Source organism: Nelumbo nucifera, chromosome 7 (genome assembly GCF_055504915.1).
Source record: "Nelumbo nucifera cultivar China Antique chromosome 7, China Antique-T2T, whole genome shotgun sequence".
Taxonomy (NCBI): Eukaryota; Viridiplantae; Streptophyta; class Magnoliopsida; order Proteales; family Nelumbonaceae; genus Nelumbo; species Nelumbo nucifera.
In genome coordinates, this window is record NC_142655.1 from 40,896,399 (window position 1) to 40,906,727 (window position 10,329).

Here is a 10,329-nt window from a genome sequence, read left to right on the forward strand (position 1 = left end):
CTACAAAGAGAAGACCAAGTTGTTCCATGATATATTGCTTTTAAGGAAATAGTTTATGGTTGGTCAAAAGGTGTTATTATATAATTCTCAACTCCAACTCATGCTAGGTAGGTTGCGTTCTAGGTGGATGGGTCCATTTGTTGTTACTAATGTGTTTCCTTATGGTGCAGTGGAGATCAAAAGTCTTGATACAAATAAGGTTTTCAGAGTGAATGGGTACAGATTAAAGTTGTTTCATGAAGATGCAAATGTATCCTCCTTGGTAGACATCACGTTGGATCTCCCTCATTATTCATCAAATTAAGAGAGCAAGAAGGACGTCGAGCATAACGACGTTTAACAATTGCGCTTGTGGGAGGCTGAAGGGATGAGAGATCCATCCCATGGACGCCCAATGATTGCGGAATAAGGGGCAAACTTCAAAATTTTATCTCTCCCTTCAACTGGGAATCGTATTCCCTATTTAGAAAATCATATTTTCAAGGATCAATCTTGAACCATAAACTGAACCAGATCTGAACCAAAAGGAGTGGGAGAGGATTATACCTAATACGGAGAAATACTATCTCCCAATGGAGGTGTTCACGCCCAAGGAAGAATCCAAAATCTGCTCCCACTGAAGATGGCGCAGTGCAGGGTGGAGCAGAATCAGCAACGTTCTTCAAAAGAACTTGATCCTTCGTAAGGATCAACTGGACGACTTGAGTACAGCTCCAACCAATCTTTTCACAAAAGATTGAAATCAAGATCCAATCTTGATTGCTCCCAAGAACTGGAGATCAAACTGAAGGAATGGTAAAAGCAGGAAGGTGGCGGCAGGAGAGAATTCGCAGTATGCAGGAAATCTCTCAATCTCTCTTTCTTCAAAGAGAAGAATGCTATGGATGTTGTTGATGATGTTGTGTTCTTCAAGGCAGCCGCCCCCTTCCCCTTTTATAATCTCAAAGGGATCAGCTCCTAATTAGATTAGGAGTTGCTAATCCAAATCATATTTGGGTTAGAAGTCCCTTAGTGATAAGGGATAATCCTTATCTTATCTGCAAATCAGATCAGCTGTCTCCTAATCTAATTAGGAGGTTTCCAGATCTAAATCTTATTTAGATCTTGGACTCTCTGAGTGGATAGGGTCTAAGCCCAATCCTTTTAGCTGACCCACTTCAGAATTCGCCCCCTTTAAATGACTGATCAAATCAGCCCAGTTCGAAATGGGCTTAAGGCCCATTTAAGGTTATGTACTCAAAAGGCTTCCAAATTTCTGCCCAGTTGGGCTTCCTTGTATGGCGTGGGACCCAAGCATTGATCTACACATCAGCCACATGGGTTCGGCCCAGCCTTTGTTACAAGGCCTGGCCGAATACACTGTTAATGACAGTGCACCCCCTGAAACCCATCAAATGGGCTCTATGGGCCCAACACTTACACTAAGTGGTCCCTGGGCCAAGCCACCTTGTAACACCCAGGGACTGTGGGCAGATGCAAGATTAGCCCATCAGGCATTATCCTCAATGGTCTTACACTTAACCTCTCAGCCCATAATGATCATACACTGCCCGACAAGAGAGGACCTCTCCCTCGGCTGCAAGGAACAGTGTTGCACTCTCCACTTATATGGATCCCGGGAATTAAAACCTTCTTGCAAACAATTTAGAAACCATACATATATACTTTTATATCTTATATAAAATATGTTTTGCAAAACAAATCTCAACTGTTGAAATCGGCTACCGGCAGTCTTGGTTTCCATCAGTGAGAGTGCATCCCCGATCATTACCTATGTCCGACAAAGGGGCTGATCCTGTCACTATGATCACCCACTCAGATGAATTCTCGGACTGTCCCAACATACCCAGGTTTTGACCCCCGCTAAGGATCTCACTGATTGGTACATCAAAGACAGCCCAATCCGACACCTAGTGTAATATCATAATCGAGTCTAGGGGTCGGGTGTAACTTTCCAGTTTTGCCCATCAATCTCCAAGGTCCAGGGCAATACTGGAAATCTGGTCCAGTTCCAAGATTCAATTAATCCTACACTGTATGTGCCTAGGGTCTCACCCTGGCAGCTGAGACAAGCCACCCCAACCGACTTGGTGGCACCACAGTGTCAGCCTTGTCAGGATAGGTCTCCCCAGACCGACCCACTGGCTGTGAACATTCTAAACTAACACGAGTCTCATTAAGTGTCCAGTTTAAGGGTATTACCCAGAAACATACCAAGGGAACATGAATCAAATATGTATCTTTATTCATTTACAATAAACTCATAAAGTACATCATTCTGATTGAAGCTAAGGGCATACAAAACTGTCTAACAGAGGCAACCCATTGTGTTTAGTTATTCTTTTTGTTTTCAATTTTAGGAACATGGTCATGTTTAGCAGCTGATTTTACACCGGAAGGATCTCAACAAGGCGTTCAGGGAAGTTCCCTTAAATCTTTCTATCCTACACACAGTCATATACATTGGGGACAATGTATATCTTAAGTGTGGGGGGATTAAAGGAGTTTGATAAATTCAGAGTTAACTCTAGTATGCTTCGATCATCACTTTTTAACCTTGCTTTTTGAAGTTTCTGCCCCCTAGAAACTTATCTTTGAATAATTTCAAACTATCATGAATTATGTGCTTAGGTTGAATAGACAAGACAGGATGCAAGCATGACTAACTAAACTTTTTGACTACGTAAGGCACCTCATTACTTTGGAATAAGCAAGATTCAATACAAATGTAACCCTTATGAGCATTCTTTTTTTTGCCTAAAGGCCTGTCAAACACGGTTTGATTATTCTAGAACTTGCTTTGTAGTCATGTTGAGACCACATCAATGAATTCAGGGATCGGAATGGAAATGGTGATGTCTACTACTGCAAAAAAAGTAAAAAAAATAAAAAAATAATGATAATAATAAAATTCGTGACAAATGTGAGATGGAGCATAAAATGCACTCACATTTAGAAGCGGATGAAAAATGTGAGATGGAGCATAAAATGCACTCACATTTAGAAGCGAAAAGATTGAGATGGAGCATAAAATGCATTCACCCCTAGCACTCCATTTCAATTTTTGATGCATAGAACTCATAATTAGTAGTGGAGATGTGATACATAAGCAAGCTTATGGTGATAACATACCTTGTTTTGACCCCGGAAACTAATGATACCTCAAAAACAAAGAGAGATATTTGAATCTGGCTGCATTTGATTGTTAAAACAAAGAGTGCCTATTTTAGTCCAAGAATGTTTAGACGATGGAATGCTTGTTTTCCTTGACTGTTGATTTAACATGGGTTCATGTGGAATGATGGTTTGAGGTTACTCTTTGACAAGTTAAAGAGGAGAAAGAAGTGGAAAATAAAAAAGATTATTAAGTCTGAATTGAAGCATGCGAAAGGGCAAGCATCATATTGAGAGAGAGAGTTTTAAAATCAGTAGGTAGTTAGATTGTTTTTGCTTGAGTTTTGTCTTGGCCGAGGACGGGCAAAGTTTAAGTGTGGGGGGATTTGATAGGAATAAAAAGTAACATATTTTTATCCCAAATAATTTATTCATTTATATTAAATTAGCACTTAATTGGACTTATTACTCTTGTATTTCGATTCAGGGCAAGCAAGAAGGCAAATGGAGGAAAACAAGGCTAATCGGATGATTTTGCACAGTTTCGGCACCGTTCAGTAATCGGGGCATACATCTCAACTCTGGACTCCGATTGGGATGATTCAAGATGCACTATAAAGATAAGGGATAACTCCACAACTCTCATGTTTTGGGTTTCGACAGATTCGGTCTGCATCAAGGTCAAAATCGGGCCAAAATTCGAAACAAATTTGTAGTAAAGCCCAATTCACAGCTGAAGCCCAATTCGCAGGAAAGCCTTGTAGCGGCCCAAGTTATTAAAGAGCCCAACTCGGTTTCAAGAATAAAGAGTCCCATCAGATTTAATTTTCAAATGTAATCCTAGAAGGATAAGATGATTGAGATTAGATCACTAGACAAGAGATAGGATAGGATTAGTTCAAAACCAATTAGGACTTTCTAATTTTGAGGATAATCTCCTAAAGGGAGTTGGAAAACAACCCTCTCCCTAAGGTTATATAAGGGGGGGGGGGGGCAGTGGACTAGCTTCAACACTCAATCAATTCAGAAGATTAGTCCATCCATCTGGGAAGCAGAGCAAGAAAGAGTCAACAACCATGAGAGGCTAAGCTTTTTTTTTTCTGATTCAAGGGGGATTTTTGATTCAATTGTGTCATCGTGAGGTTCTGTGTTTAATTTAAATTCTTGCTTTTAATTCAAGTATTCGTTGATTCTTGTGCATGTTCTTATGGATGTTAATGTTAATTAGTCTGACAAATTAATTAATGTTGATCTTCCTATGCTATCCATGGTTCGATAATCTGTAATTGTCACAAATAGTGCTATAAGTAGCAATTAGGTTATTATCTTTTTGGGTCAATTGTTTGTGACAGCCTTTGACCAATGTATTAGCATGTTTTAACCTAAGGGGAATCAACGGAACAAGATTCGATAATTGCAACTATCTCAATTATTGTTATTTTGGTTTAACTGTTTTCACAAAGGTTATTTCTATCATTAATTGATATAGAATGCTATCGTACCCAGTCGATTAATGATAAGTGTTGATCAAATGCTGGGTTTGATCAACTAATTCAGGAAAACACGAGGTTTATTATGGCTATCCTAATAAATCCTAAGGTTAAATACTCAAATTGCAAGACTGTTGAAGTTTACCTATGATCGATGACCAATTGACTCAATCCGTACCCTTTGATCAGAATTCGGTAAGACTGAATTTTCCTTGTTAGTTGTTATTTGCTCTTTTGTTATTTTAGAATTTTAATTATTCAAATTTCCCACTCTTTATACTGCACATTTGGCTGAGAAATTAATTATTGGCTCCCTGTGGGATTTGACCTGGTACCACGGTTACTACAAGTTTATAGTAAGGTGGGACTAGAATTAATTTTGAGGGCTCCGACAACACGTCTTTAGGATCACCCTTAAACCATCCTAACCCTTCCTTCTAAACCCTAGGGCACCCATATTTTTGCTAAAACCCAACTATCACGCCCATCTTTCTCTCTAATTCTAGTTATATCCACCCTTCTCTATAAAAGGGTCCTAGGGGCCCTATAGAAGGGGTTGGTCAATTCATCCAAGTAAGAAGGAAGGCTGATCTTGAGAAGTTCAAGGGTAGAGGAAGAGGAGGATGCCTAGGCAAGAGGAGGGGTTCCTACTTGCATTTCGCCAACACCACTACTGCCACCTTTGGATTTGAATTCCAACCATTTTTTCTTTAGTTTTAAAATTACTTTCTGTTCTTTAATTTCCAGTTTAATTTTTTTTTCCTTCCTGCAAATTTATTTTTATTAGATTTAATTTGTGTTTCATTTCTTTTCTGCAGATCTAAAATTCGACTAGGTAAGGCGGAAGGCCTAGCTCGAGAAGTTCGAGGCTTGAAGGAGAGATCCGGAGACTACTACCTCTAATCGGATTGTCAGACATTTTGATTTCGTTCCTATTATTTATTTATCTTTGTTATTTATTTATTCTTATGCAGTTGTTATTTTCAAAACTGTTCGAATGTGGTTTTAATGAATTTGATTTTTTAATTAATTTTTTATTTTTGCATATCCCACTTACGTTCTCTTCTCCAGGATCTAAGTACATAATTATTTTTCCCTCGCTTCCCTATGGATACAACCCGTTCTCATCACTTTATAGCGTTAGTAGTTGTTTGAGAATCAGAATAAAATTATAAATGTTTAAACTAGTGTTCTAAAGTATTTAACGATGCACTTTCGGACATTAAATTATAAATGTTTAAACTGGTGTTCTAAACTACAAAAAGCAGTTCAGCCCATATAGCAGAATTTAGGCTGATGCAATTTTAACTTTACAATATTGGGTTTTACAGGTTGGGCTGAATTGCATCTTGCAATCAGCCATCAAACCGTTGGCCCATTATAAATTTTAGGATTGTGAGTAGTCCCTATTGAGCCACGGATTCAATCCAACCAGTTTGGTCCAATCTGGGTTGAATGTCTCTAGGGTTTGCTATCTAATTCAAGATCCAATTCATGAAGATGATCTGAAATTAATCATGGCTAATAAAAGACAATCAACAATCATAAATCAAACATAATAGTGGGTGGTTGTTCATGTGGCTGCAAACCTGCAAGAAAGAGGTTAGTCACAATTTGCAGATTTATTTTTCGTAAATCGAAGATTGCAGATCTTCTATCTGTGCAAACATCTTCTCCTCCACGTGAACCAACACTTATTCCAATGAAAAACTAGAAAAAAACTAATTTCTCTATTAATTTACATCAGAATGAATCCTATACATTTCGTCAAAAAAAAATTATTTACAGGCTCAATTGAATAGAATGATACAACAGGATGCGCAAATTCTTGGCACCGATAAAGATTTCAATGTCCACCATATGAATAGCCCATGATTTAAGAAATAAATATAGCACATTTCTATAATTATTGTAGATAAATAAAAAATTGATTTCAGATCATTCGCCCATAACAGAGAACAAAATTCTTAGAGAAAACCCTAATTTTCAAATCATGTATGATTTTGGTTCAAGAATAAGAACCTGGCTCTAATACCATTGAAGGGATGGGAGATCCATCATACGGATGAACAAACCCTGCAGGAAGGTTGAGTGAAATTTCAAAAATTTATTTATCTTCCATCCGGGAATCGAATTCCCTAATTTAGAAAACTGCATTTTCAAGGTTCATTCTTCAAACAAATCGAACTAGATCTGAAATCAAAAGGGAAGAGAAGAATATACCTGATACGAAGTAATAGTAACTCCCAACGTAGGTGTTCATGCCCAAAGAGAAGACCAAAACCCGCCTCTACTAAAGATGACACAGCGTATGGTGAGGCAGGATCAACAGGATAGTTCTTCAACAAGAACCTAAATTTTTTAGCAAGAATTGAACAAGGGCTAGTGAGCACGACTTTGAATTCTTTCTTTCAGCAAGAAACAATATCAAGAAGCTTTCTTGATCAGCTCCAAAGTGGAAATCAAACTAGGTAGGGGTGGCCAGAACTGGGGAAGAATTCTATAGATGGCTAAGTGTGTATAAACTAAGGAATTCACCCCTTATAGCCTTCATTGGATCAGCCTCTTAATCCAATTAGGAGAGAGTTTCTTGATCCAGATCTGATATTTGGATCTGGACTCTTAAATGGATAAGACTTATCTTATCCTTCAGCTAATCTTAATCAGGTTATAAATTAGATTTCGCCCCCTTTTTAATTAACTGACTTAAGCCCAGTTCGAAATGGGTTTTAGGCCCATTTTTAGGCCCATTAAGTCACATAGCTCACTTACCCTTTAATATGCTGGCTAACTTGGCTCTCTTTGTATGGCATCGGACCCTAACATTGATCTACACATCAGCCACATGGATTTAGCCCAACCACTATTACAAGGCCTAACCGAATTCACTATAGGACATAATGAACCCCTGAGTCCATCACCATGGGCACTTAATGGGCCCAACATTTACACTAAATGGTCCTTGGGTCCAGCCATCTTATTAAGGCCCAAGGACTGTGGGAAGATGTAAGATTAGCTCATTAGGTATTACCCTCAAAGGTCTTACACTTAACCTCTCAGCCCTTAATGATCAAGCATTGCCCGACAAGAGATGACCTCTCCCTCGGCTGCAAGGTACAGTGTTGCACTCTCTACTCACATGGGTCCTAGGAATTAAAACTTGTTGCAAACATTTTGTGAAACCATATCATATAAGTATATCTCTATATAAATATAATTTGCAAAACAAATTTCAAACACATTTGAAATCCTTTATCGGAAATTTTAGGTTTCCATAAGAGAGAGTGCACTCCCCGATCATTCACTTTGTCCGATAAAGGGGCTAATCCTGTCACTATGATCAACCACTTAGGTGAATTCTTCGATTGTCCCATCATGCCCAGGTTTTGAGCCCCTCAAAGGATCTCACTGATTAGCATATCAAAGACAACTTAGTCCGACACATAGTGCAGTACCATAATCGAGTCTAGGGGTTAGGTGTAACATTCCAGTTTTGCCAATCTATCTCCAAGGTCCAGGGCAATATTGGAATTTGGTTCGGTTTAGGGTTTCAAGAAAACCCACACTTCATGTACCTCAGGTCTCACCCTAGCAACTAAGAAAAGCCACCCCAACCAACTTGGCGGCACATCAGTGTCAGCTTTGGCAAGATAAATCTCCCCAGATCTATCCAACGACTGCGAGATTCTAAACTAACACAAGTCTCATAAGTGTCCAGTTTAAGGGTATTACACAAAAACACAACAAATCACATGAATCAATTATGCACTTCTATTCATTTACAATAAATGTTATCAAGTACATCAATTTGATTGGAGCTAAGGGTATACACTGTCTAACAGCCATGTTGACTAACAATATCCGAGGAATTTACCCAACGTCACACTGAACACACTTGTTCAGGTAAAGTTTTAACTTGTACTTTCTCAAAACATTGAAAACGAGGTCCAAGTCGGCGATTAAATCATTTGAAAATTGAGTCTTGACAACCATGTCATCTATGTAACATTAAATTATATTTCTGATTAAGTCTAAAAAAACACTATTTACAAGTCATTGGAAAGTTGCTCCTGCATTTTTTAATCCGGAGGGCATGACTTTATAACAATACAAGCCCGTCTCGGTTACGAAAGAACTTTTTCTTCATCTTCTAGGTCCATCAAAATTTGGTTGTAGCCATAGTATGCATCAATGAAACTCAACAGCTTGAACTTTGAGGTCTTATCTACTAGGAGATTTGTCTAGGGGAGAGGAAAGCTATCTTTAGGGCAAGCTCGGTTCAGGTCGGTATAGTCAATGCACTTGCGCCACTTGCCATTGGCCTTCTTTAATAATATTGGATTTGCAATCCAGCTCGGGTATTAGACTTCTTTCATAAAGTCCGTAGTGAGTAGCTTCCCTACTTCTTCCTCTACTATTTTCCATCTCTTCGGGGCGAGGTTCCTTTTCCTCTACTGGACTGGTCTGATTGTAGGGTCAACATTTAACTTGTTAGTTATTATTTTAGTGTCTATGCCAGGCATTTCTACTACCGCTTAGGTGAAAACATCTAAATTATTAAGTAAAAAACTTACCAAGTTGGAGCACACTGGTTCTATTAGGCGAGATCCTATTTGAACCATTTTCTCCGGCTTGGCCTTTGAGACCGACACCATGATTATTTCTTTAATCGGCTGATTTCACTCATATGTGTTTTCAGGAGGTAGCTCCAAATCGATGTCGACAACAATGTTGCATTTCGCTTTCAGGGCAGCTACATAACATTTGTGAGACTCCAGTTGGTTGCCTCGCATGACTCCGATGCTTCTGTCAATAGGGAACTTCACAGCTAAGTGATATGTCGAGACAACTACCCAAAGGGCATGTAGGATAGGTCAGCCTATTATGGGATTATATGGGGAGGGAGTGGTGCCCACTAAGAAATCGTGGTCGAACCGAACTGTGTTAGGAGGCAAGCCCGCCTCAACTGGTAACCTCACCTAGCCAACAGGTCGAATCACTTTCCCATTAAAGCCAACCAAGGGGACGTAAATGGGTTGTAAATCTTTTCTTTCGAGCTCCATGTGCTTGATGGCTTCTAAAAAGAGATGATGTTGGCCAAGCTTCCAGAGTCGACCAGGATCCTCTTTACTTCAAAACCATTGATAAATAATCTTACCACTAAATCATCATCATGCGGATATTGTATTTTGCGTGTGTCGTCTTCTGTGAAGTAGATTACTTCTTCCTTTCAAAGGTGCTTTGGTGGATTGTCATTATCGTGTTCATGATCCTTTACTTAGTTCTTTCCAGCCGAAGTGGTACAACCGGCCACTATTGAACCTCTAGTGATCATGTTAATGACCCCCCGGATACGTCGCTCTTGTTGCTGGTTCCTTGTAACTGCCTCTTTCTCCCTACTTCTCTGTGGTGCATCCCTACCTTGTTCTTCAGGTCGGTCTTCATCTTTGACAAATTGCTTTAGGTATCCTCATTGGATTAAGTCTTCATTTTTTAAGTTCTAGTAGTTCTCTATATCCTGAACAACGTCACGTTGGAAGTGGTAGTACTTATTAGGGTTTCTAGTGGCTGGGTCGCCCTTCATCTTGGGTGGCCACTTTACATAGTTGGTTGGTTTTATTTCTATCAATATTTCCCCCCATTTTGCATTCAAGGGGGTGAATGCAAAAAGGGGAGAAGGTTAACAGGGAAAAGGGAGGTGAAAATGAACACACAAAGGCAGTAA